The sequence below is a fragment of the Dipodomys merriami genome, unplaced genomic scaffold (genome assembly GCF_024711535.1).
Source record: "Dipodomys merriami isolate MVZ:Mamm:240054 unplaced genomic scaffold, mDipMer1.0.p SCAF_846, whole genome shotgun sequence".
Taxonomy (NCBI): Eukaryota; Metazoa; Chordata; class Mammalia; order Rodentia; family Heteromyidae; genus Dipodomys; species Dipodomys merriami.
This window is the reverse complement of record NW_027206453.1, coordinates 250248-278158: the sequence shown is the minus strand read 5'-3', so window position 1 is coordinate 278158 and position 27911 is coordinate 250248. Positions and strand designations below refer to the sequence as shown.

Below are 27911 nucleotides of genomic sequence, written 5' to 3'. Positions count from 1 at the left end.
GCAGGCTTCCTCGCTGCAGCCATACTGGCATTTGTACTGTTCTGCAGCAGCCCAGGATAACCTGTGCCAGGCTGGGGGCCACTGTTATTCTACTGCCTGGAATGCTCTTCCCCAGACACCCAGCTGCTCATCCCCCATCCTCCCCCACTCCCACCCACCAAAGAGATCTACTCTATGATACCCTGCTCAAAAATACAACCTTGTGCACATGCATGCACACACACACATGGGTGCAGACACATACAGAATATTCCCACCACTCATCCTTTCTGCCTTACATCATCCTTCTGATGTATTCTCTTTATTACTTATGTAAATCTGGGTAAAGTCTTTCTCCATGCTTGAGTGTAAACTCACAAGGAGAGATATTTTTGTGCTGTTCTCAGCATTGTGTCAGTCTTCAGCATGATGTCTCTCACCCTGTGGTCACTCAGCAAATGTCCATTGAATGAAGGCCTACCCATTCCCTTACACACTTATTTGACAAGTGTCCTGTTGCACATGGTCAAAGCTCTTTCCCACTGCTTTCTTATGACTCCCTTCCACAGCCCTTCTCACCCTTGCCTTGTGGTCTCCTCACCTGTGTTTCCATGCCCTTTGCCTGAAGCCTTGTGCACCTCAATCTCACACATGGAGATGGTGTGCACACACCAGCTCAATGGCTCCTCCTCTGGGAAGCTTTTCCATCCCACACTGGCTCCTCCCTCTTCAGTTCTTCCAAGTCTTTCCTCCAGCCCTGGTCCCATCCTGCTGGTTAGAAGCCTATGTAATGATCTGTGTGATATTCTAGCTAAGCTGTGGGAGCCTCATTCTCTGGGGCAACTTTTGGTCCTATCTCCTTCACCTACTGAGCCAAATGTACTCCAACTGTTCCACAAAGGTTTAGGAGTCTTCTAGCATGCGTGTGCATCAGACTATCCATTGAAAAGTCAAAGGTAGACCTGAGTTTTGGACAGTGAGCTCACCTTGCCCCTTAAGACAAGACTGGCATGGAATCATAAAATGACTTGCCTCCTGCTTGGCATACTGCCCCTCTCCCCCATCTCCACAATACAACTCAACACTGAAATCACAGCAGCGAAGAGGCACACTCTCTACTGCACTAGGACTACAAGACACTAGCCTCTTAAGCCAAACCCACAGATGTGAATTGAAGCCCACTCCCTCACTCTGAGCCTCAACTGCAGCTTTTGGGGCAGCAAGGCCTTGTCTCCTGGAAGTCTCTGCCTCACTCTGAGGAGATCATTTGACACATCTAGCTCTGCATTGAGAGCTGAACTTGAAGGAAGAAAAGAGCACATTTTCCTTCCTAATTCCCTCTCGACGTGCACATCAGGTTGGGTTTTAAGGAGGCTGATTCCCAGAGGAATTCCTGACCAGCCATCTGCTTGTGTGCTTCTGAGACATCTTGGTAAAGAGAGACGGAAGCTGTTAATCAATCATGCAAAGGGAGCTGCTTGCTCTTTCACTAGGAAATGGGAGTGCACATGTCCTTGAGTGTGCACATGTTCTGATATTCTAAGGGTCTTGATACACTTGCACTATACATGTCCTTCTCTCCCTGTCCATTCTGCACAGCAGACTAACACCACCTTCCTTCCACACCCATTTTAATGTGTCACTGACACAGCTGTCCTTCAGATAAGTACACAAATACCTTTCATAACAACAGAGAAACAAACCTGTGCCACAAGAGATTAGCAAAGTCAAGTGCACTGCCTGATGCTGGAGGCTATGTAATCGTAACTATCCTAGAAGCTACCTGGATTGCAGTGACAGCCAGTCTAGGAAGACTCCATCATCAATTAACTAGAAAAATGCAGACCTGGAGGTGTAACTCAAGTGGTAGAGCACCAGGCATGAACATGCAAATTGAAAGAAGGAGAGAAAGAAAAAGAAAGACTGAGACAGAGAGATGAAAGACAGAGAAATGGAAAGAGTTAGAGACAGATTCAAGAACAGGAAGAGAGAGAGAGAGGTAAGAGAAGAGGGAGATGAGAGGAAGAAGATGAGGGGAAGGAAAAGTAGACTAAGAGACGGTATGAGGTAGAAGAAGAGGAGGGAAGAGATAGTAGAGAGGGGGAAAGACGGGGAAAGGTGAAAGAGGAAAGTGATGGAAAAGGAAGCAGAGAGAGAATTAAGAAAAAAAGCACAGAGATAAAGACTTGGTACGAGCAAACACTCACAAACATATACACACAACAAAGAAACAAAAGGAAAAAAATAAAAGGCATGGAAACATCATGGAATTTAACAGTACTTCCCTCCCCACATACCCTCTTCACTGAACACTGGACCACGAGGAATTCAGGATTCCTCAGCTCCCTTCATGACCTTCCACCTCTCAGTTCTCCTTCAGCATTAGTGTCAACCCTGTCATTCACCAGGTGCCTATCCTTTACCCTCTTTAGCCCTCACTGCTTCTATCACCAGAATCCCACCTCATTCTTTGAGGGGAGATCTGCTCCCCAAATAACCCTGAACTGCACTTGTCCACCAGGAGACCCAGTCCTCCTCTTGCTACAAATCTCATCAGTTAGCTCTGCAGGCTCAGCCTCCTAACCCCAATGTATACAGAGCAAAGTCCAGCTGTGCCCAACTCCTCCCCATCACACACTTGTCACCCAAGACAGCATCAGCCTTCAGCACTTCCTCTGTGTGGAAATCTAATAGCCCTGGATGAACCAACGCAAATAAGACAGTGGTGGAGAGTCACATCCAATCTTACTGAATCTCCACTCATGTCCAGAAGTAGTCATCCCAGGCAGGGTCCATCCTCAGACCAAGTTCACAGAGGCCTGGTCCATCCACAGGCACCACTATACCTCCGTGTTCTCTCAGGTCTCCTGCTCCTTCAGAGGTTTCTCCAGCTCTCACTGAAAGGAAGAGAACATATTTTAATTAATATACTTTGTGGTTCCAAAAATAGGCTCTACATGTTCACAGTGGTCTCATATGTGAAACTCAGCACTCACAACACTCTGTTTACCTGAGGAGAAAAATTGGGCTAACAGAGGAAGTTGCAATTACGACTTCAGGGTGTATTCATTAGGGTCTTTCAAATATGTGTTTTATCTTTTACCAATGTGAGCAAATAAATGAGAAATCGGGTTCTCCTGGATGATGGCTTTATGTTGGGATAGTGATGAGTAAAGGATTATAGAGAAAACACACACAGAAGAAACTGCATTGAAATGGAGGAAAGTGGGGCAGAAACCACTGTCATGGTACATGGAGACAGGTCTCATTTCTTTCCCAATGAAGACTTGCCCTTATGCTCCAACCCAGCCAGTGTAACTGGTGTGCTCAGGAGTTGGACCCAGTCATCTAGAGGCCACAGTAGGAGGAGCAGAGTCCAGGATGCCTCCTGACCCTCAGATCAATGGGCTTCAGCTCAAATGTAAATACAACAAATAAGTATATAAACATACAGGAAACCTACATGAAAGGTAAGGTGATTACCTGCTGTAGCATTTGGAACAAAACCACCTCAAGGACAAAGGTGAATGGTTGTCAGGTGAAGTCACCATGTGATCAAGCTGCAACCCCTACCACCTCTGAAGGTAAAGACACCTTCAGGCTACTTTTCCATTTTCCTTTCAGCCTGGGAAGGCCAGCTCAGTGTCAGATGTACTTTGACCAGAAGCTCGGCTGCAGAATCCTGTAGCACCAGGCACTTGGCCTGAGTGTGCTACACGGGGACTATGCCAGGCATGCTGGGCTCATAGCACTAGTCATGCCTCCTGAAATGAGTGAACTAGTGTGTAAAGGACTGGTAAATAGTCACAAGAATCAAGTCTGTGTGAGAGCTTGGAGGACTACTACTCTTCCATGTAGCCTAGCGGACCATTGCCAAGGCCACTGGGCACATGGGAGGATGCTGCTACTGCTACCTTGGCAACCATGTGGTAACCATGAGGACATCGACCAGAGACAGGGAGAGAAGGGGAGAGACAGACCGACAGACAGACACAGAGACAGAGAGACAGAGACAGAGACAGACAGATACAGAGCAATAGAGAGAATGGGTTGATCAGGCAGTTTGAATCTCTTGGCAAGTATAAATTTTACAGACATGACAAAATTTCATGAAACCAAAAAACAAAATTAAGAGCTAATCCCCAAATAATGTACCTATAAAAGCTTGTTTTTTAAAAGATGGTTTGACTGTAGCCCAGGCTTGCCTTGAACTCAAGAGCCTTCTGCATTTGCCTTCTAAATACTGGGATTACAGGTTTGCACTACCAGTCCATCATAAAAAGATCATCTTCCATCCTGAGGCTATCCAGGTGTACATCAAGGGTTGCACCTCTTAGAACATGCTCTTGTGACAGGAAATTCCAAAGGATTTCATAGCTCTGGGTCAGATGCTACTATAACTCAGGAAATGACTAAGGTCTTAGGAGCTCTGATTGAGGAACCAGGGTCAATGACCAAATAGTAGAGCAAAAGATCCTACTACCACCCCTGTTACTCAGGAAAGCATGAGTGTTTTTGGATTTCTATGTCAAGAACCATAGAAAAAGGCCAAATACATTTACATCACTGGCAATCACAGGAGATTGTTTACAAACAGAATGAATTACTCAGTAAGTCATCCTATCAAGGGTAATAGGTTTCTTGGTAGTTACAAATATGGAAAAGGAAAAAAAACTGGAAGAATATTTGGGGTGAGATTGCAGTTGGAGGTGTCAGTGTGAACTCATGATTTTGAGTATATATAGATGGATATATATACATAGATTGGTGTACAAATCAGAAGTTGAGACACTCAGGAGGCTAAGAGCTTGAACACTGAAGTTTGAGACTAGTCCAGGCAGGAAAGTTTATTAGATTTCACCTCCAAACTAACCAGCAAAAAGCAGGGCTTAAAGGGGGGCTCAATTACTAGGACCCAAGCAAAGCAAGCAAGAGGTTCTGAGTTTACATTTCTTTACTACTAAAAGAAATTAATATAAATTTAAATGTGTATATGTGTAAATATACATGTATGGGCTTGTATATATCAATGCACACCCATATACATGAATACATATATTTTGTATATTCGTTTTATGTATTTTCCAGTTCTCTTCTCCAAAAGGGCCTAGGAACAATAACATCTCAAAAGCAAAGAACATACCTAATACTCAGATGTTGGTTTCTAAATGCCATCCAGCCACAGCTCCTGGATAATAGTTGATTCAAAGACTAGAGCATGGAAGGTACTAAATAAACATTGATCTTGTGTATGAGTGAAGAACAAAAGCACTAATGAGGGCTTAGGGGTAGAGTGCTTGCCTAGCATCCATGAAGCCCTGGGTTCTGCAGTGCCACATAAAGAGAAAAAGCTGGAAGTGGCACTGTGGCTCAAGAGGTAAAGTGCTAGCCTTAAGCAAATAAGCTCAGGGACAGTGCCCAGGCCCTGAGTTCAAGCCCCAGGATTGGCAAAAAAATAAAATTAAAATAAAATAAAAGCACTAATAAAGTCTGTTAGAAGGGGCTCGCACTGGCCAAGTCTGGAACCATCAAAACCATGACAGGAGTGGAATTACAACCCAATGCATTCAATAGGAATCCCTTAGCAAGTTCAAACATGAATAAATATGTAAATACATAAGCAAACTGTCAATGATGTGAGGAATGGGATATTTCCACAGCCTTATGTGTTTTCCCACACATCACTCAGTTACAAAGGGAGAGGAGAATTTTTTCAGTAGAAAAACTGGCAAATTTGGCCATCTTCAAGTGATCAAAATTACCTACTACACTCCCAAGACAAACTGATGTCTCCAGCCACCTGGTGGGATGCAGTGGGAGGCACACAGTGTCACTTCACGATAGTCCTGCAAGACCCAAGTCAAATCATGATAAAACTTCAGACAAGACTAAGTGGAAGTGGCATATAATCTTGAAAACATTCAATAAAAATCTTGAAAAATTTTCAAGATTGAAGAAGACTGCAGAGCCAGAACCAGAGCAGGCAATCTTGACTTCTGGATAGGATCTTTTCACTATCAAAACTATATCATGAGCCAGGCATCGGTGGCTTACGCCTGTAATCCTAGCTACTCAGAAAGCTGAAATCTAAGAATCATCATTCAAAGTCAGCCCAGGCAGGAAAGTCCATGAGACTCTTACTTCAAATATCCCTCAGAAAACCAGAAATGGAGCTGTGCCTCAAACTGGTAAAGCTCCAGCCTTGAGCTAAATGCTCAGGGACCTTTTACTGGTCCTAATTCAAGCACCAGAAAGGAACCAAAAAAAAAAAAAAGAAACCAACACTCAGACACTATGGATGGAACTGGAGGACACTCAATTTCATGAGAAACACCAATATCACACACACCCTTTCATATTTGAAGACTAAGAAATGTGGCTTTAGAGTAGACAGGAGAACCACAGGACAATGTTGAAGCATGGTGGGTCACCACTCTGCTCACAGCTTCCTTTGGTGTAGTGCAGAGCCTGTGCTGCCAAGAGGCTCCTGTGCCTTCTCTGATCCTGTCTCTCCCCACTGAGCCCAGGCTTCCTTGCTGCAACCACACTGGCATTTGCACTGTGCCAGCTGGGGGCCACTGCTATTCCAACTGCCTAGAATGCTTTTCCCCACACCCAGCTGCTCAGTCCCCTATACTTCCCCAAAACCCCCTTGCCAAAGAGGTCTACTCTGATACTCAAAAATACAACTTTGTGCACATGTACACACAACACACATCTGCAAACACACAAAAACACAGATTATTTCCAACACTCATCCTGATTCTTTCTGCCTTAATCTTCCTTTTCATATATACTATGTACTACTTTTGTAAGTTTGAGTATTCTCATTCTCCATGCTGAGTGTACTTCCTCAGTGAAGTACACTAATCTAATGCCCTGCTGAATGAATATCACAGTGGTGGAGGTTCATATCCAATCTTACTAAATTTCTGCTCATGTCCGCTTGTACTCATCTCCATCCACATGTTCCTATATTTTCATGTTTTCTTAAGTCTCTTACTCATTAAAAGTTTCTCCACCTCTAGTTGATAGAAAGGAAATTATTGTAATTCCTACATTTTTTGGTTCAAAAAATGGGCTCTGGAGGTTTATAGTGTGGCAATATTTGAAATTAAGCTTCCTACACACCATGTGCCCTAGGAAAATAATCAGGCCCTACTCTTCTTCCATGAGACCTAGAGGCTTCCCCTGGGAACTTCCAGGGAAAAGGAAGCACCATGCCCAAAGCCTGGTGCTCTGGGGAAGGGGGTGTCAACTGGAAGCATCTTTGGCGACTCAAAGGGTCTCTCCTAAGAATCTGACATCTCTCAGTGCTGAAACCCTTGTACTGTGGAAACGTAATTCTCTACCTCTCCATTCTCCACATGCAGCCCAACCCAACACCCTTTCCTTTCCCAAAATTTTATGAGTTGTCCCTCATACAAGTACACAAATTCCTTTTGTAATAACAGAGAAACCAATCTGTGCTGTACCAGATTCACAAAGTCTAGGTGCTGGAGGCTCACCTGTATAATCCTAACTACTGTACACACTGACACTGAGAAGACTGTAGATAAAGCCAGCCTGAGCAGACTCCATGTCCAACTCAGTAGAAAATCAGGCCTAGAAGAGTGACTCCACTGGTAAAACATCAGCCAGAAACACGCCCACACTCAAGAGAGAAAAAGGGAAAGAGGGGGCCTGAGGGGGAGAAGGAAAACAGACAGAGAGAAAAACAGAGGGACATGCATACATACCTAAACACAGAGAGACAAAGAGACAAATTCAAGAGAAAGGATTGAATGAGAAGGAATGAGATAGGGAGAAGAGAATGATTAGAGGGAGGAGAAGAGGAGAAGAATGAGGGTGTAAGAAAGGAGAGATTAGAGACAGTAGAGGGGAGGAGGGCCCAAGGAAAGGCCACAGAGGGAAAAGGAGACTGAGAAAGAGAAAAGAACAGAGTTCAAGCCAGCACATTCCCAAATGCATGCACACAACCAACAAAAAGACAATTAAAAAGCATTGAGAAATCATGGAAATTAATAGTACTTCCCTCCCCACCCACCCTCTCCACTGTACATTGTTCCATGAGGAGTTCAGCATTCCTTACATTCCTCCTCAGCTCTCTTTCAGCATCAGTATCAACCCTGTCTTAAACCAGTTATGCATCCTTTGCCTATTTGGACCCTTATTGCTTCTCTCGCCACAAATCCATCTCATTGTTTGAGAATAGCATTGCTCCTCAAATACCCCTGAGCAGTACCACTGACCCACCAGGAGCCCCAGCCCTCCTCTTGCTGCTATTCTCATCAGTCTACTCTGCAGGTTCAGCCGCCTGACCCAGTGTACACAGAGAAACGGCCAGATTTGCCCAACTCCTCCCCATCATACACTTGTCACCCAAAGGCAGCATGAATCCTCAACACTGCCTCTGTGTGCAATTCTAATGCCCTGGGTGAACCAATACAAATATTCTAGTGTGAAGGCTCATATCTAATCTTACCGAATTTTTGTTCTTGTGGGAAGGCAGTCATCCCAGGCAGGGTCCATCCACGGGTGTGGTCCATATACAACCAAAGTCCATCCAGGCTATGTCCTTCCACAGATCCCAGTTTATCTCAATGATTCCTCAGGTCTCCTGTTCCTTGACCACCTCTAGCTGAACGGAAGGGAATATCTTTTAATTCATACACTTTGTGATTCCAAAAATGGCCTCTTGATGTTCAAATATTTAAAACTTGGCTCTGATAGCATTCTTGATTCCCCAAGGAGAAAAATTGGGCTCTGCTATTCTTCCATGAGGCCTAAAGTCTTTACCGGGAAACGGAAGCACCATGCCCAAGCTGGGTGCTTTGGGAAAGGGGGCCTCTCTGGGGACTCATAGAGTCTCTACTAAGAATCTGACACCTCTCAGCGCAATTGTACAGCACATATGTCGTCCTTCCCTGTCCATTTACACAAACCCATCACCCCCTTCCTTCCACAACCAATTGTAAGGTGACTCTACACAGCTATCCCTCACATAAATACACAAATGCCCTTTCAAAATAGAGAAAGCAACCTTTGCCACACCAGATTAACAAAGTCAATTGCATTCCCTGATGCTGTAAGCTCTTGTCTGTATTCCTACCTATCTCCCAAGATGATACCTTGAAGATTGCATTTACAGCAAGTCTGGGAAGACTCCATCTTCAAGTAAATAGAGAAATGCAAGCCTGGAAGTATAACTCAAGCAGGAGAGAACCAGACATATCCATGACAACTGAGAGAGAGAAAAAAGAGAAAGACAGAGAGGGAGAAAGGGAAAGAAGGAAAAAGGGAGAAGTGTAGAGAGAGAGGAAGAGTGAGGGAGGTGGAGGGAGAGAGAGACAGATTCAAGAGCAGGAAGAGAGGGAAAGGGAATGGTAGAGGGTAGTAGTGGAACAGCAAGAAGAGGAACAGGAGAAGTAGAATAGGAGTAGCTATGGGAGGAATGAAAACAAAGGAAGAGAAATGGTGGGCGGCAGCAGGGAGAAGGTGAGAAAAGTGGAGAGAGAACAGAGAAGGCAAAGGAAACAGCATAAGAAAAAAAGCACTGAGGTGTAGCAGCACACACTCACAAACACATACACACAACAGACAAAAGGAAAAAAAAAAGAATAGTGATCAAGAAGTCTTACAAATCAACAGTTAATTCCTTCCCACCCACTTTCTTCACTGAAAAATGGCCCATGTGGAATTCAGGATTCCTCAGCTCCCTTCTTAATTTGCCTCCTGTCATTTCTCCTTTACATTTAGTGTCCACCCTGTCATTTACTTTGTACCCATCTTTTCCCTCTTGTAGCCCTTATTGGGACTCTCACCAGAATCCCTTTTTGTTCTTTCAGGGGAGATCTGCTCCCAAATAGCTCTGAGCTGGACCACTGATCCTACCTACTGCAGAAAATCTCATCAGTCTGCTCTGCAGGCTTAGCCTCCTGACATCAGTGCACATATAGCAAAAGTCAGGTGTGCTCAAATCCTCCCTATAACACACTTGTCACCCAAGGGCAGACAGCATCAGCCTGAATCAAATCCTCTCTGTGGAAATCTCATGGCCCTGACTAAACCAACACAAATAGCCCAGTGGTAGAGGTCATATCAACCTTACCAAATTTTTGCTACTGTCCAGATGCAGTCATCCCAGGCAGGGTCCATCCAGTGGCACCACTGTATCTCCATACTTTCTCAGGAATGCTGCTCCTTCACAGGTTTCTCTACCTCTACGATCAAGGAAGGAATATTATTCTACTTCATATTTTTAGCCAGTCTAAACAGTGGCTCTGGTTGGTCAGACTGTTCTCTTATTTGAAACTCAGCCAACCCAGCCTTCTGGTTCCCCTTAGAGAAAATGGGGACTCATGGGAGGAGTTGCCATTCAAAACAACCTGTCTTAGTAATAGGGTCTCTTTGATTGTGAGCAAATAAACAACTCTGAAAGAAGAGATGCTTGGATGAAGGTTTTATGTTGGGATAATGATGAGATTTAGAGAGAAATTACACAAGCAGGAAAGTGCATTTAAATGGAGGAAAGTAAGGGCAGAAACCATTGATAGTGCATTGGGTGAATGGAGACAGGTACCTCTCCATTCGCAGTGAAGATTTGCCTTTGTACTCCAACCCAGCCAGTGTAAGTAGTGTGCTCAGTAGTTGTACCCAGTCACCTAGAGACTGCGGAAGGAGAAACAGAGTCCAGGATGCTTCCTGCCCCTGAGATCCATGGATTCCTATACCACGAAGCTCAAGGGCCTCACTTTAAACCTAAATAAATAAACTAGCAATTGGGGACACAAGCAACCTACGTGAAAGGTGAGATGACCTGAAGCGTTTGGGACAAAAACACCTTAGTGTTCAGAGGACCAAGGGAAAAGGTTGTTCAATAAAGTGACAATACTATTAAGTAAGGGATCGATGTGTAAATGCCCAGCTCAGAAAGTACAGCAGATTGAGGCCACCTTTCAACTTATCTTTCAGCATTGGAAAGCCTTGGTGATGTCAGCTGTCCTTTCTCCGAAAGGAATCCCTGCCGGAGAATCCCCTAGCAGCCGTCACACAACCTGGCCATGCTGGACTGAGACCTCCACAGTGTGAACTTCCTGCATGACTCCTTTCCCACCTGCAGCTCTTCAATTCCACATCTCTCTGCTTTAGTTAGACTCACCCCGAAGATCTGAGTCTGGTGGCTTTCAACTGTGCTGTTTCAGAGTTCTGCACTGCTTTCTCTGGGACAGCTTTGCTCTCAATCTGTGAACATTACTTTGGGGCCTTCACACAGCAGCAAAGTCTGCGAAAAATGGTGACTATCCTGTTAGCCACCCTCCTCCAGCCCTGTCTAATGTTCCACCTGAGGTCTATGGCCTCCCCCTGAGGATGACCAGAGGGAAGACCATTTTCCACTGAGTGGAAACTGTCTAGTGTACCCGACCAGCTAAAAGAATCTGGGCCACAAATGAAGCTGGAACTGGAGCTCTGCAGGGTGTAGAGCAGAAGGACAGGCAGACTGGCACTTTGGGTTCTCTTCAGAGGTAACTGAAAATTTGAGGACAAGCTGAAGGTGTTACATCCTGCAGAATAGGTGGCTCTTTTTTTGTGGAGGAAGAGGGCTGGTGGGATTGTCCTCAGGAGGTGTGCATGGTGGACTAGCCAAAAGCATCATTTTTGATTCCACACTTCTGGTATTCTCCTTTATGTTTTCATGGATGAGCAGGTAGGTGCCATGGCTTCATTGAATGCTCTGTTCTTTCTTTTTAATACCAGCTACCGTGTACACCATGTTGCAAATGACTGTGACAATAACGGGGTCCAGCTTGCTGGGCAGTTGCTCATCAGGAAGCAGGCCAAATCCCACACTTAGGGCCAGCCATGGGTGCTCCATTATCTCCTCAATAGCAGGCCTCAGATTGAAGCCCACAGTCAGCAGTTTAGGAAGGAGATCACGTCCCATTGTAGTTGGTAAAGGGGACCGGTGTACCTGGCCTCTAGGATTTGTTTCCATATCTGTCATCTTATTCTCCTCAAATGGCAACTTTCCCGTTGTCATCATATACAAAAGCACAGCTAAGTCCCCAAATGTCCACCTTGTACCCACTGAACATGTTTTGTAGGATCATTTCAGGGGGGTGGAATAGTAAGGCTCCACAAACCCCCTTTAGCAACTGTCCTGGGGTCACCCTGAAACGCCAAAATCACTGACCTTAACATTGCCATTGGTGTTGAACAGGACGTTGTTGGCCGTCAGGTCTAGGAGTACAATTCAGTTCTCTTGAAGGTAGTGAATGGCACTCGTGATCTGTTAGAACAACCTCTTGGCTTCATACTGGAATAGGCGTATGCAAGGGGATTTATTGACTCCACCCCAAGAGATGGCCCTGAGTGGCCAGCTCAGTGACAAGGAGTCTTCATCCTCCATCACCTGGAATAATTGGATGATGTGTGGGTGACGTACACTTTTCACAATGGTTACTTCATTTTCTTTTTTCTGTTTGGTCTGATCGTGGGGACTGAACTCTGGGCCTGGGCACCGTCCCTCAGCTCTTCAGCTCAAGGCTAGCACTCTACCACTTGAGCCACAGGGCCACTTCTGGCTTTTTTCTTATGTGGTGCTGAGGAATCGAACCCAGAGCCCCAGGCATGCAAGGCAAACGCTCTACCACTGAGCCAACTTCCCACCTGCTACCTCGTTTTCTATCTCATGACTTTTCAGATCTTTCCTTGGGAGAACTTTGACTGCCACTGTGGTGTCAGTGAGGCAGTGATGGGCCAGCTTCTCATAGACACAGCTGCAGTAACCGATAATCTTTGTCAAGTTTTACTGTGCAATGACAGTGATCTCCCCCTCCCTGGGGGAGGAACTAAAGTTGTACATTAACACCTTGTCCCTGGGATGGCAAGTGATCAAGCTTAAGAATTACCTAAGATGATCTAAATGAAGTGGACAACTAACAAATCTTAAGAAACAGAAGGTAAACTACCAACAAACAAGTAAACACAACCCCCAGCTGAATAAATGAAATCCCCAAACCCAAACAACACAACTACCACTCCCCACACCCAAAGAAAGCAATCAAGTAGTTCTGAGTTAGTCCATCAGGTCACCGGAGTAAAAGCTCCCAGCACTGTAACTGAAAAAGCTGGAGAGCAGCTGCCTCATATGTACCCTGTTGGGCATACCTTCACAATGCTCTGTGATGTCAGGGGGAAATGGACCAATCACAAGTCAGGCCATTGACATCAGTGAGGAAGTGGACCAATCAGAGCCCAGTGCACACCTGCTGGCAGTTAGGTACTTGGTCCAGGAAGTCTGTTGCCAATGACACTGGGCACATGGCAGGATGCTCTTACTGCTACCATGGCAGCCATGTGGAAACCATGAGGACATTGGCCAGTGGCCCTCATGTTTCCTCGGGGTTGGGCATCCTAGGATGGCCATCCTAGGATGGCCCCTGTGAGAACATCACCCAGTGGGGTATTGATGAACCTCAGAGAGAGAGACAATCCATGGAGGCACAGTGAGAAGTGAACAAAAGAAGTTTATTTACACCAGAAAGGTGTCTTGAGACTACCTTGTCCTTTTAGATACCCAGAACCAAGAGCAGCCTCAATCACCAAACCTCCAAACCTCCAATAGGCAGTCCTGACACTCCAACTTTTATTGGTTGGTCTTCAAACCACCAATTAGTTGGTCTGCAAACCTCCAAACCTCAGATCCCCAAAGCCCCAAACCTCCAAACCTTCAAAGGGGAAGGCTTTTCCCTTTCTTCCCTTCCTCCCCCACATGTAGGCCTCTCCACTGTCCACAGGCCTCTCTAGAGGGAGGTCCCAAATGGCCTCCAGAGGAGGCCCTGAATGACCTCCAAAGGAGGCCCCAACAGGCCCTTCAAGGAGGCCCAGAGTGACCTCAGGAGGATGTTCCAAATGGCCCCTCAAGAAGTCCCTGAAGGACTGGTATGGTGGCTCAGTGGTAGAGCTCTTGCCTTGCATGCATAAGGCCCTGGGTTCAATTCCTCAGCACCACATAAGAAAAAAGCCAGAAGTGGCCCTGTGGCTCAAGTGCTAGCCTTGAGCTGAAGAGCTGAGGGACGGCGCCCAGGCCCAGAGTTCAGTCCCCACGACCAGACCAAACAGAAAAAAGCAAAAAGAAAAAAATCCATAAGTGGTGCTGTTGCTCAAGTGGTAGAGCGCTAGCTTTGAGCTGAAGAGCTGAGGGACAGTGCCCAGGCCCTGAGTTTAGGCCCCACGACCGGAACCCCCGCCCCCCCAAAAAAAGTCCCTGAATAGCTCCTCAAGAAGCCCCAAAGGACCTCTCAAGGAGGTCCCAAATGGCCCCTCAAGAAGCCCCAAATGGCCTCTCAGAGCTTGCCCTATCCTCCACAGGCCTGCCCTGCCCTACTGTGGCAGGCTTTCCCCTCTTGCCATCTCTCCCCCTCCACTCCCAATCCTCTCCTTCCTCCACACTCAATTCCTGCCTCAGGACTCCCGGTCTTTCCTTTACTCTCATCTCTTCAGAACCACTGGTCTCCTTACTCCCCTCTCCACAAGAGACCAGGTGTCCTCAGGACTCCTCCCTCCCAATGTGTTTTCCCCTAACTTCCCCCCTAGCCTTGGAGCATGCAGCCTATATACACCTAGAAAGGCTGCACCCCTGCCCCACTAATGGTATCAAACTGATATTCATGATCTTCCCCCAAGCAGCCCAAGTCCAATCCCAATAGTCAGCTCCCTATGTGCATGTCTCCAGGAGCATGCCCCTTCCCCTTTTGGTGGCCTGCTCTGCCCCTTTCAGTGGCATGCCCCAGCCATGGCATGCTCCTCCAGTGCCCCTTGGGGTGGTGACATCAGCCTCACAATGCCCTGCTCTGTCCAGTGGCTGGGTCTGTGGAGTTGTGAGGCTTGACTCTTGATGCTGCTCCCCCTCCAGCAGGCTGGACCATGGGGCCACACTATTGTGCCCCACTGATTCCCTGGGTCCCACGGGTTATTACAGACGCTATCCTTGTACAGAAATTATAACACTGTCCTTTTCACATAGCACGGTCTACATCTAATTGCAAGAGCCTGAGATAAGGAGACTTTGTAAAGATTCAACTCAAAAATTTCTTTCCACTTGAGAAGAGAGACAAGACATCCAAGATGAAGTCATAGTTTTGTCCACATCTGCCATTCTCATTTCTGATTCCAGTTTGTATGGGTCCCTGTGCTGCTTTGTACCTCTTTTTATTGTTTTTGATTCACTTACTCCCTTTTTTAAATCTTTATTTATCCCTCACAGGTTAGAAATAAAGTATCTTGCTTTTATATCTTTTAGTACCGTTGTCTTGAATTTTAATATATCTATAATTGTTCTAATAAAAACCATACACAAAGTATGTCTATCTCAGAAGCAGACTTCTATTTTATGGACCTGAAGTTTATTCTACTTGAGAGGTCTTTTATTCTTTATTTCATTTAGTTATTCATTTATTTTTGGCCATGGAGCTTGAACTCTGGACCTGGGTGCTGTCCCTCAGTTCTTCAGCTAAAGCCTAGCACTCTACCACTTGAGCCACAGTGCCACTTCTGGTTTTCTGGTAGTTTATTGGAGATAACAGTCACATGGACTTTCCTACCTTGGCAAGCATTGAACTGCTATCCTCTCATCTCAGCCTCTTGAGTAGCTAGGATTGTAGGCATGAGGAACCACTACTCAGCAACTTGACAGGTCTTTTTAAGGGAAAAGAATTATTGATGTGTCAGGCACTGGTGGCTCTCATCTGTAATTCTACCTACACAGGAGGCTGAGATCTCAGGATTTCGGTTTGAATTCTGACTGGGCAGAAAAGTCCATGAGACTCTTCTTGACAATGACAAGATAACCTCGTGTCCATATGCCTCAAAATGGTTGAGGGATAGCCTTAAGCAAAAAAGCTCAGGGACAGCACCCAAGCCCTATGTTCCAGGTCAAGGACTGGCAACAACAACAGCATTAAAAAGGAGATGGGTGTAATAAAGCCATATTCACAAACACAGAATGCAGAAGGCAGAGGCAGGAGGTTCAGAGATTGAGGCCATCTTGGCCTTTATAGTGAGTTACAGTCCAATCTGGGCTACATAGCAAGACCTAGTTCCAAAAAAATCCCTCTTACCCTAAAACACCCAGGAGTTACAGTCCAACCTGGGCTACCTAGCAAGACCTAGTTCCAAAAAAATCCCTCTTACCCTAAAACTCCCAGGAAGTTCACTTATAGATGAATCTCAGAGAGCTGTTCTTCCATAAACCTATTTCATTTTGTCACATATTGTCACCTACTACTTTATTCTTTCTTTTTATAAAAGTCTCCATAAGTAGTTGCTGACATTTATCATTGTTGGGTCATACATGAGGGTTATTTATACATCCCAAAATACTTTGTCCCTATTCTTTGTTCTTTGAATTCTCTCCCTCCTTTCTTTCCTCTGTTTACCCTTCCTTTTCTTTACTAGTTCCTCCTTTTCTCTTCATTTGCTTGTTGCCCTTATTCCTCCCTTTAGTCTGTCCCTTCCTTCCTTTCTGAGATAGAATTGGGTGATATAGTGCAAGCTGTTCTGGAATTTATGTTCTTCCTGCCTCAGCATTCTGAATGGCAGTACTACAGGAGTACACTGGCATGACTGGAAAGTTCCCAAAGGGAGAGAATACTGGATCATTATCTTTTTTCCATAAAGTTCTCCCTAGATTCCCTAGACTCTTCACACACATGAGGCTGTTTCATGTCTTATTTGTCTCTTAGGCTCTTTTCTGAATTTCCTTTTGGTTTCCTGTCCCATTCAGTGGCCCTTAGCCTTGGAGTGGTTCCAACCAGTGTCAGGCATACCCAACCCTCTCTGAGACAAAGTAGCTTGGGCACAGGCTCATTCAGGCACCGAATATGACAGAGCATAGATGAAATGTAGATTGTCCCTTCCTTTCAGGACCCATAAGCCATTAGCTGAGCAGATCCCCTTAAGGGAACACACTCTGAAAGGAAGTTCCAGGTCAAAACCATACTAATCTCAACAATCCCCTGCAATCTCTCATTTTTCAGATAAGGCCATATCTAGTTATTATTTCTAGTGAATAGAACATGGCAGAAATGAGAGATATCATTTCTCAGATTGCAATATAAATAGCTGTTGCTCTCACAGTAGGATTTCTCTCTCTTGCTCTCTCTTGCTCTCTCCTTCTCTCTCTCATTCTCCTATACCCTTTGCTCTGGGTGAAACAAATGCATGTGTGAGCAGTGTATGAGAAGGCCCCAGAACAAGGAGCTGCAGCTTCCAGATGACAGTTGGAAGACATGAGTGGGAAATAGTCAAGCCTGGAAATGACTCTGACTTAAGTCCAGGTTTTGAATCTATCTCTTTTGGTTTCTGAATAATAATCAGCTGGGCACAACTTCCCCAATGAGAAAATAATACCCAAAGGCGGCAGGTGGCCATTCCTATAGACTATGCAGAAACCATGTCCTGAATGGCAAAAAGTAGACTTTTTCCCTAGTCTGTGATGCCTCAGCAGAAAGTGCCCTCCAGTTAAGTCTCTCATTCTTATCATGCAACAAAACCAGTCTGCTGCATCTTTCCACTGCAGATGAGTGCCCTGCAGTGATTTAAACCATGGTCAGAAAGAGGATGGGACCACCTTGGTAAAATGTATCCAGCTGTAACAAGGTCAGTAACAGGGGATGGTACATTCTCAACTCCCTTTACTGCATGCAGGACCAAAGACTGTGGTTCCAAATAGCATGCCCTTTGGATTTGTGAGACAGAAATCTTGACTTCTATCCAGAAAGATGGGCAAAGAAAAAGAGGTCCTTGGCTAGATTTCTCATTACAGGGCAGTTTGATAACAGATGAGACCAAGACTCACAGGTACTATATCTCTGCAGAAACCGGTCCCCAAAGAAGAGTGATGGATGGAAGTCACTTTGGAGAGAGTGAGTGAGTTTCAAAGTGGTGCTGACTAGTATCTGGGGATGGCCCCTGGCTTCTGGCTTGATTAACCATCTCTGCTAAGTTTGTCTGAAGATGTATAAGCACAGGCTTTCTAAACCATAGATATAAATGATACACACAAACAAACACTCCCACAGAGCAGATGATATGTCAAACATGTCCATTCCAAGTCGATTGACCTGAATCAACACTTCAACTATTTCAGTGTTTATAAAAGTGCCTATGAGCCAGGTGCTGGTGGCTCATGTCTGTAATCCTAACTACTCAGGATGCTGAGACCTGAGGATGAGGGTTCAAAGTCAGCCTGGACAGGAACTGTCCAGGAACTGTTCTCTCTAATAAATCACTCAGAATCCTGGAACTGTCATGGTTGCTCAAATGGTAGAGTGCTCGCCTTGAGCTGAAGAGCTGAGGGACAGTGCTCAGGCCCAGAGTTCAAGCCCCACAACCACCAAAAAAAAAAAAAAAAAGAAAATCTGTAAGAAAATATCAATAATGCTTTTTGAATGCAAAAAATGATACCTGTTGTTGCAGAGAATAATTTCACATGTTTGAAATCTCCTAATCTTGGTTTTCTATTGTGTAAGGATCACCAAAATCTATCTACACTGGTTCATTTTATTCTTTTTCTTTTTCGGGTCCAGTTGTGGGCCTGAACTCTGGGCCTGGGCGCTGTTCCTCAGCTCTTTAGCTCAAGGCTAGCTCTCTTACCACTTGAGCACAGCGCCACTTCCGGCTTTTTTCTCTTTTTTCTTATGTGGTGCTGAGGAATCGAACCCAGGGCCTCAAGCATGCAAGGCAAGTGTTCTACCACTGAGCCACCTTCCCAGCCCCTGGTTCATTTTATTCTTAAGAATCATCCCAAGAATTGTGTTTTATTTATTATTATTCAAACACACACACAGGAATGCAGCTTAAAATTACAAGTCAGGTATTTAAGTGTGGAATCTAGAATTGGAACCCAGCTCCAACCACACTCATGTGTACTACTCTATGAAGAGGAATGCAAGCAAGCAAATACTTGATGTTGGTGTTTTTGTTTTAATTTTGCTGTACCACTTGAATAACAGCTCCACTTCTGGCCTTTTGGTGATCAATTGGCAATAATAGTCTTAATGGTCTTTCCTAACTTGTTCACTTCCAACTGTGATCTTCAGATCTCAGCCTCGTGAGCAGCTCTGTTTTAGGTGCTTGGCTTTCCCGGAAAGCCAAAATGAATTTATAGCTCTAAAAGAGGATGGGGCAGGAGTGGGAGGGAGGATATATCTGATTTGGTAGCCAAGCTCCAAGAGCCAAGTATCACTTTTTTCACCCATTTAGACTTAGAAAGATATGCATATCTAGATATAAACATTTTTATAGACATGACTACAGAACATGACTTAAATGTGGAAATATACGGGTGAAATGGAGGGAGAATGATAAGGTATAAATAAGATTAAAATACATTGTGACTAGGTAAGAAAATGGTGTAAGGAGACACACTGAAAGCTACTGAATGTGGTGTTAGAGGAGTATGGAAACAAACCATAATCAAAGAGGTGAATCTGACTAAATTATAATACATGTACTGGTGAAAAAGCATATAGAAACCCCACTGTTGCCTTAAGTTACACTAAAAATATGAAAACAAACTGAATGATAGGAAAGCAAAATATGAGGGAAGGCCAAGAGGGAAGCTGAATGAGGGTGAATATGGTATGAGTGTATTAAAAGAGAACAAAGAAACCTGTTGAGATTTGGAGAGAGAGAGAGAGAGAGAGAGAGAGAGAGAGAGAGAGAGAGAGAGAGAGAGAGAGAGAGAGAGAGAGAGAGAGAGAGAAGGAGGGAGAGAGAGAGAGAGAGAGAGAGAGAGGGAGAAAGAGAGGGAGGGAGAAAGAGAGAGAGAGAGAGAGAGAGAGCTTGAATACAGGATCCAGCAGGCACTGTTACATAGCTTTTCTGCTCAAAGATATTGTTCTATCCCTTGATCCACAGCTCCAATTCTGGCTTCTTGATAATTAGTTGGAAATAAGTGTCTCACAAACTTTTCTGTCCCAGTTGGCTTTCAATCAAGATCCTTGGATTTCAGCCTTCTGAGTATCTAGGATTGCAGGCATGAACCACCAGTGCCTGCCTACATTTGTTTCAAGGATGGAATGAAAGAAAGTGATGGAGGAGTGAGTTTAACTGAGATGCAGTGTATGCATGCATGGAAATAGCACGAGACCTTTCTTTCTTTCTTTTTCTTTTGATCGGTCGTGGGGCTTGAACTCTGGGCTTGGGTGCTGTCCTTACACTCTTCAGATCAAGCTGAGCACCATACCGCTTGAGCCACAGTGCCACTTCTGTTTTTTTTTTTTTTTACTCGTGGTTGGTTGGATATAAGAGTCTCAAGGACTTTCCTGCCCAGGCTGGCTTTGAACCACGATCCTCAGATCTCAGCTTCCTGAGTAGCTAGGATTACAGGAGTGAGCCACCGGCACTCGGTGAGACCTTTCTTTAGAAAACTAATTACATGGTAATAAGAATCGTCTTTAAAAAGAGTTTGTTCTGGGTGCCTATAACTCACTCCTATAACCCTAGGTACTCAAGAGGCTGAGATCTGAAGATCACAGTTTGAAGTGAAACCAGGCAGGAAAGCACATTAAGCCTCGTATGGGCATTGTAGGAAAGTGGACTAGTCCCAGGTGGTGGTGGCCATGCAATGATAATGGTCCCTTGGCATTCTGGTGACAACTCTGCTCAAATCCAGATGTCCTGAGCTCCTGGGGAATGGTCTGTGAAAAGATAGAGAAAATAAGGTTGTTGATGTAAGTTTCACAGGAAGTGCAAAAGACTCATGTGAGCCAAAATGACATCCTTTTTCTAATCCTAGACTTCTCTGAATTATCAGTATGCCATTGTGCCCTGTGAATCTCTTAGTGGATATCTATTGTGTACAAGGCAGGACTTCATCCCCACTGTCAACTCCTTTCTCCAAGTCTCCATTTTTTCTTGTATCAGCAGGAGTAATGGACCTCCTCTTACCATGGCTTCCAGTCCCTGGTGGGGAGGAGGATCAAGAGGAGGGGTACTTCCTGGCAATGAGGGCGTTCCCATGATGGCACCTCAACAAAGCACATGCAGACCAGGAAGACAGAGGTCCACAGGCAAAGAGACATCACTGTAGCAGGTGCAGTGCCAGTTTGGGAAAGGTGGCAATGAATGTGGCTCCAGTTCCATGACCACCAGTGGTAACGGCAGAACTGACCAACCCCGGAGCGATACTGGGGAGCGGTAGCAAGGAGGCCTCTGAGACAGCCCAACCCCCCTTTATTCTCTGTGGGGCTCTAGGGCGCCTTAGTCAATGTCTATGTAGCTCTGCAAGTGCGTTCCCAAGTCCCTTCACCCAGTTTAAGGTCCTTTCACACACACTTACAGTCCCTTGACCTGCGCTTCCAGTCCTATGAGTGTGTGTGTCTGTGTTTGTGTGTTTGTGTGTGTGTGTGTGCATGCACGTGCACACACACACACACACACACACACACTCACATGCATACGTGCATGTGTGTGAAGTGTCCCACTTACCTTGAACTAGCCCGAGACCGGGAGGCCATCACACACATATTGCAGTCACATGCCCACATGGACTATGAGGATGGTGATGCATGCACTCAGTCTGAAGACACCCTAGGTTTCTCATCCCAGCAACAGGTGCAGCACCAGTTGGGGGAGGACAACAACGAACACGGCCTAGGTCGTGAGACTGCTGGTGGATGCAGTGGATTCAAGCAGCCTCGGGCTGGACCCAGGAGACAATGCAGGGCAGATTCTCAGCTTCCCGCTTCTTTTTTGGGTGGCTACTGTGGTCATACCCATGCAGGCTCATCCAGGTGGGTGTACATGTATGCGTGGCTGTGCATGCATGTCCCACACCAGCGTGCATGATTATGCGCATTGCATGTGCATTCACTTGACCCTGTGCACATGCCCTTCCCTCACACTTCTGGGCTGGGCTTCTAAACCTCCTGATAAGCTGGAGGTTTAACAAAAGGGATGCGAATGTCACTTAGTGGTACAGTGCTTGTCTAGCATATGCATGAAACTCTGGGTTCGATTCCTAAGTACCACATAAACAGCAGAAAGCTGGAAGTGGCTCAAGTGGTAGAGCGTTGGCCTTGAGCACAGCAAGGCTCAATGACAGTGCCTGGGCCCTGAGTTCAACCCCAAGACTGGCAAAAAAAAAAAAAGAACAAAGCTCACTAGAAAACAGAGTACAAAATCTACTTTATAGATAGTGCTCCAACCAAGCAGGTTGCCCTGCTGCATCCTTCACTGGATGTTTTCCAATACAATCTGGGAAAGTCTCACCTCAGTTCTGGATTCCAGCAGTCATGGGTCCTCCAGCCTCTCAGGAGATATAGAAGCCCAACCAGGAAGTGTGAAGGAAGGGCACGCATGCACACAAACTGTGACAGTACAAACGTGCAATGGGCATGAGCACAAATGCTAGTGAGGGATACGCATGCGCACACACATGCGCACAGTCCCAGATGAGTCTGGAAGCACACAACCATAGCGGCCACCCAAGAAGGAAGCAGGAGGCTCGGAGTCTGCCCTGCATCCTCTTCCGGTTCTGCCCAGAGGCTACTTGGTTCCACTGCATCCACTGTGTCCACCGACAGTCTCAGGACCCAGGCCATGTTTGCTACCATCCTCCTGCAGCTGGTGGGGCACCTGCTGCTGGCACAAGAAACCCAAGGATCTCTTTGCCCTGGCTGCATGGATCTCCGTCCTCCTAGTCCCTGTGGGTGTGTGACCATGCATGCATGTAATGCCCACCCAGAGTAGGGCTGGTTCGAGGTAAGTGGTCCACTTCACTCCACCCCTTCTTCAGCTAAGGGTTAGCTCTCTACCACTTGAGCCACAGTGCCACTTCTGGCTTTCTGGTGGTTTATGGGAGATAAGAATCTAATGGACTTTCCTGCCTGGACATTCTTTTATTTGGGGGGGGGGGTGTCCAGTCGTGGGGCCTTAACTCTGGGCCTGGGCACTGTCCCTCAGCACTTCAGCTCAGCTAGCACTCTTCCACTTGAGCCACAGCACCACTTCTGACTTTTTTCTTTTTGCTTATGTGGTGCTGAGGAATTGAACCCAGGGCCTCAGGCATGTAAGGCAAATGCTCTACCACTGAGCCACCTTCTCAGTCCCCTACCTGGACATTCTTTCAATTGCTATCCTCAAATCTTAGCCTCTTGAGTAGCTAGGATTGCAGGCATGCGCTACCACTGCCCAGCTATCTCACAGGTCTTCTTAAAGGAAAAGAATTAATAATGCATTAGGCATTGGTGGCTCCCACCTGTAATTCTAGTTACTCAGGAGGCTGAGATTTGAGGATCTCTGTTTAAATCCAGCCTAGGCAGCAAAGTTCATGAGACTCTTCTCAACAATTAACCAGCAGAAACTGCAAATGGCCCTGTGCCTCAAAGTGGGACAGAGCTAACCTTAAGCAAAAAAGCTCAGGGACAGGGTCCATTCTCTGTGTTCCAATCCCAGGACTGGCAAGAACAGCAGCATTAAAAATGAGCTGGGTGTAATAAAGCCATACTCACAAACACAGAATGCAGAAGACAGAGGCAGGAAGTTTATTGATTGAGGATAGCTTGGCCTATATAGTGAGTTCCAGTCCAACCTGGGCTACATAGCAAGACTTAGTTCCAAATCCATTCCCCTATGACCCCAAAAGCACCCAGTAAGTTCACTCACAGAAGAATCTCAGAGAGCTGTTCCTCCATACTACTTTATTCTTTCTTTTTGAAAAAGTCTCCATAAGTAGTTGCTGACATTTATCATTGTTGAGTCATACATGAGGGTTATTTAGACATCCCAACATATACTTTTTCCCTATTCTTGGTTTTTGTTCTCTTCCCTTCCTTCTTTCCTCTGTTTACCCCTACCTTTTCTTTACTACTTCCTCCTTTTCTCTTTTCTTGCACTTTTCCTCCCTTTTGTCTGTCTCTTCCTTCCTTTCTGAGATAGAATTGGGTGATATAGCCCAAGCTATTCTATAATTTATGTTCTTCCTGCCTCAGCATTCTGATTGGCAGTACTACAGGAGTACACTGGCATGACAAATTCCCAATGCAGAGAATACTGGACCATTAACTTTTCCATAAAGTTCTCCCTTGATTCTAGACTCTTCACATACATTAGGCTGTTTCATGTCCTCTTTAACTTTTAAGCTCTATTCTGAATTTCCTTTTTTTCCTGTCCCATTAAGTGGCCCTTAGTCTTGAGGTGGCTTCAACCAGTGCCAGGCACACCCAACCCTCTCTAAGACCATGAAGTTTGGGCACAGACTCATTCAGGCACTGGATATGACAAGAGCATAGATGAGGTATAGATTATCCCTTCATTTCAGGACATATGAGGATTAACTGTGCAGGTCCCTTTAATCCCAGGTCAAAAACCACACCAGGACTGACAATTGCCTGCAATCTCTCATTTTTTAGATGTAGCCACATCTAGCTTATTGGTTCTAGTGAATAGAACGTGGAAGAAATGAGAGATATTACTTCTCAGCTTGCAATATAAATAGCTGTTACTCTCACAGTGCGATATTTCTCTTACTCTCTCACTCTCTCTGGCTCTCTCTCGTTCTCTTTCATCCTTTGCTGTGGTCAAAACAACTCCATGTGTGAGGAGTCTATGGAGAAGGCTCCATGACAAGGAGCGGGAAGTAGTCAAGCCTGGAAATGATTTATGTCCAGGTTTTGAATCTCTCTCTTTTTGTTTCTGAATAAAAATAGACAACTAATGAGCTGGGCACAACTTCTTAAATGAGAAAATAATATCCAAAGGGGGCAGATGGACATTCTTACAGATTAAGCAGAAACCAATCCCAAATGGCAAAAAGTCGATTGTTTCAAGCCTCTGATGGCTTAACAGACAGTCTCCTCCAGCAAAGTCCCTCATTCTTATCATGCAACAGAAGAAGGCTTCCTTATCTTTCCACTGCAGACCAGTGCCCTGCAGTATTTGAAACAATGGCCATAAATAGGATGCGATCACCTTGGTAAAATGTATCCAACTGTAACAAGGTCAACTGGAGGTGATGTTACATTCTGAACTTTACTGCACAGAGGAGCAGACACTGGTTCCAAATAGCATGGCCTTTTGCTTTGTGAAATAGAAATCTTAACTTCCATCTTGAAAGATGGGGCAAAGAAAAGGAGGTCCTCGGAAACACAACAAATCAAAGAAAGGTTGGACAAATGGGATTGCATAAAGTTGCAGAGCTTCTGCAGGGCAAATGACATAGCTAGCAAGATCAATAGAAAGTCTACGGATTGGGAGAAGATCTTTACTAGCCATACAACGGACAAGGGTCTCATATCTAAAATATACTTGGAACTCAAAAAATTAAACCCCCCAACAACAAATCCGCAAAGAAACAACTGCCCAATAAATAAGTGGGCGAAAGACTTAAAGAGAAACTTCTCTGAAGAAGAAAGAAGGATGGCCAATAGACACATGAAGAAATGTTCAACATCCCTAGCCATAAAAGAAATGCAAATCAAAACAACATTCAGATATCACCTCACTCCAGTTAGAACGGCAAAAATCAAGAACTCTAACAACAACAGATGCTGGAGGGGATGTGGACAGAAAGGAACCTTACTTCATTGTTGGTGGGAATGTAAACTTGTTCAACCACTTTGGAAAGCAGTATGGAGGTTCCTCAAAAGACTTCACATAGAACTCCCCTATGACCCAGCAATCCCACTTTTGGGCATTTACCAAAATGTTTACAAACAAGACCACACTAAAGCTACCAGCACAACTAAGTTTGTTGCAGCATTATTTACCATAGCTAAGATATGGAACCAACCCAGATGCCCCTCAGTAGATGAATGGATCAAGAAAATGTGGTATATATACACAGTGGAATTCTATGCCTCCATCAGAAAGAATGACATTGCCCCATTTGTTAGGAAATGGAAAAACTTGGAAAAAATTATATTAAGTGAAGTAAGCCAGGCCCAAAGAAACATAGGTCCCATGGTTTGCCTTATTTGCAATATCTAGTATATGTATGAGTCAAGCAGAAAAGGTCAGATAATGTGATGTCAGGAAAATGAACCCTTAGATATGTTTTTTAATTTTTTTCTTTCATGCATGTGTTTCTAATGCATTTATAAGATTATCTCTTTGTTGCTTTGTATGTCCCTCCCCCACAGTATAACCCCTGCTTTCACAATATTTGATGTCAGTATAACTTGTGGAGGAGATGGGGAAAAACCAGTTGCTTAAGGATACAGGTGGACCTGTTGCCACAATGAGAAGTACAAGTTGTCATGTCCAAAATGAGCTTTACAACGTCGGTGCGGGGGGGGGGGGAAGGGGGGAAGGAGAAGGATTGGGATTGGGGGGAGAGGGGGGAGGCTGGGAAGTGATGTGAAGGGTAAACAAAGGAGGAGGCTGCAATGCTTGGTAAGAAATGTACGCATTATCCTGCCCATGCAATTGTAACCCCTCTGTACAGTATGTTCACAAATAAAATAAAATAAAATTTAAAAAAAAAAAGAAAAGGAGGTCCTTGGCTAGGCTTTTCATGACAGAGCACTTTGATACCAGACAAGGCCACAGAGTCACAGGTACTGTATCTCTGCAGAGACCTGTCCCCAAAGAAGAGTGATGGATGTAAGTGAGCTCTGAGAAAATGAGTTTCACAGTATCGCTGACTAACATCTGGGGATGGCCCTGGCTTGATTACCCATCTCTGATAAGTGTGTCTCTGATAAGTGTTTCTGGAGATGACTAAGCACAGGCTTTCTAAATCAAAGAGATAAATGACACACACAAATAACAACTCCCACAGAGCAGGCAATATATCAACCTTTTCCATTCCAGTCAATTGACTTGATTGAATAGTTCAAGTACTTGAGTGTTTATAAAATTGCCTATGTGCTGGGCACTGATGGCTCAAGCCTTTAATCCTCGCTGTTCTGGAGGCTGAGATGTGAAGATCACCGTTCAAAGCCAGCCCTGGGAAGAAAGTCTGTGGGACTCTTATCTCCAACAAATCACTCAGGAAACTGGAAGCATCACTTTGGCTCACATGGTAGAGTGCTGTCCTTGAGCTGAAGAACTGAGGGACAGAGATCAGGCCCAGAGCTCAAGCCCCATGACCAAAAAAAAAGTGCCTATGAATCAGTTCTTACATGTTGCTTTTCCCATATCGAAAATCTGTAAGAACACATCTGTAATGCTTTTGGAATGCAAAAAAAGTTACCTGCTGTTGCAGATAATAATTACACAGCATGTTTGGAATCTCCAAATCTTGGTTTCCTATTGTGTAAAGATGACCTAAGGCTATCTACACCATTTCATTTTACTCTTAATAATCATCCTAAGAATGGTGTTTTATTATTATTCAAACACCTACACAGGATTTCAGCTGAAAATTACAAGTCAGGTATTTAAGAGTGGAATCTAGAATTTGAACCCAGATCCAACCACACTCGTGTCCACTAATCTATGAAAGAATGCAAGCAAGCAATTACTGATTTATGTTCATTGCTTTCCCTGAAAGCCAAAATAAATTTACAGTTCTAAAAGAGGATGGGAGGTGGGGAGGGAGGATGTGTCTGATTTGTTAGCCAAGATCCAAAACCAAGTGTCACATTTTTTCACCCATCTAGACTTAGAAAGATATGCATATCTAGTTACAAGCATATTTTTATAGACATGACTAGAGAACATGATTTCAATGTGGAACTATATGGGGATGAAAGGGAGGGAGAATGATGGAGTACAAATAAGATTAAATACATTGTGACTATGTAAAAAGATGGTGTAAGGAGACACACTGAAACCTACTGAATGTGCTGGTAGAGGGGTATGGAAACAAAGCATAATATAAGAGGTGAATCTGACTAAATTATAATATATGTACTGGTGAAAAAGCATATAGAAAGCTCACTGTTAAGTTACACTAAAAAATGAAAACAAAAGGAATGACA

At 44.8% G+C, this 27911-nt stretch overlaps 1 long non-coding RNA gene across 2 annotated transcripts; it reads right to left on the bottom strand.

The window, feature by feature from the left end:
• Positions 1 to 1890: 1890 nt before the first annotated feature.
• Positions 1891 to 12249, bottom strand: LOC138820168 (uncharacterized). Of its 2 annotated transcripts, XR_011369755.1 has the most exons (4): positions 12173 to 12249; positions 10091 to 10202; positions 8465 to 8620; positions 1891 to 2876 (listed from the first exon to the last, which is right to left on the bottom strand). It is a non-coding gene; the product is annotated as an uncharacterized lncRNA (long non-coding RNA). The 2 variants fall into 2 exon arrangements; XR_011369756.1 differs by lacking the exons at positions 10091 to 10202; positions 12173 to 12249 and adding an exon at positions 9111 to 10052.
• Between the last annotated feature and the right edge of the window lie 15662 nt (positions 12250 to 27911).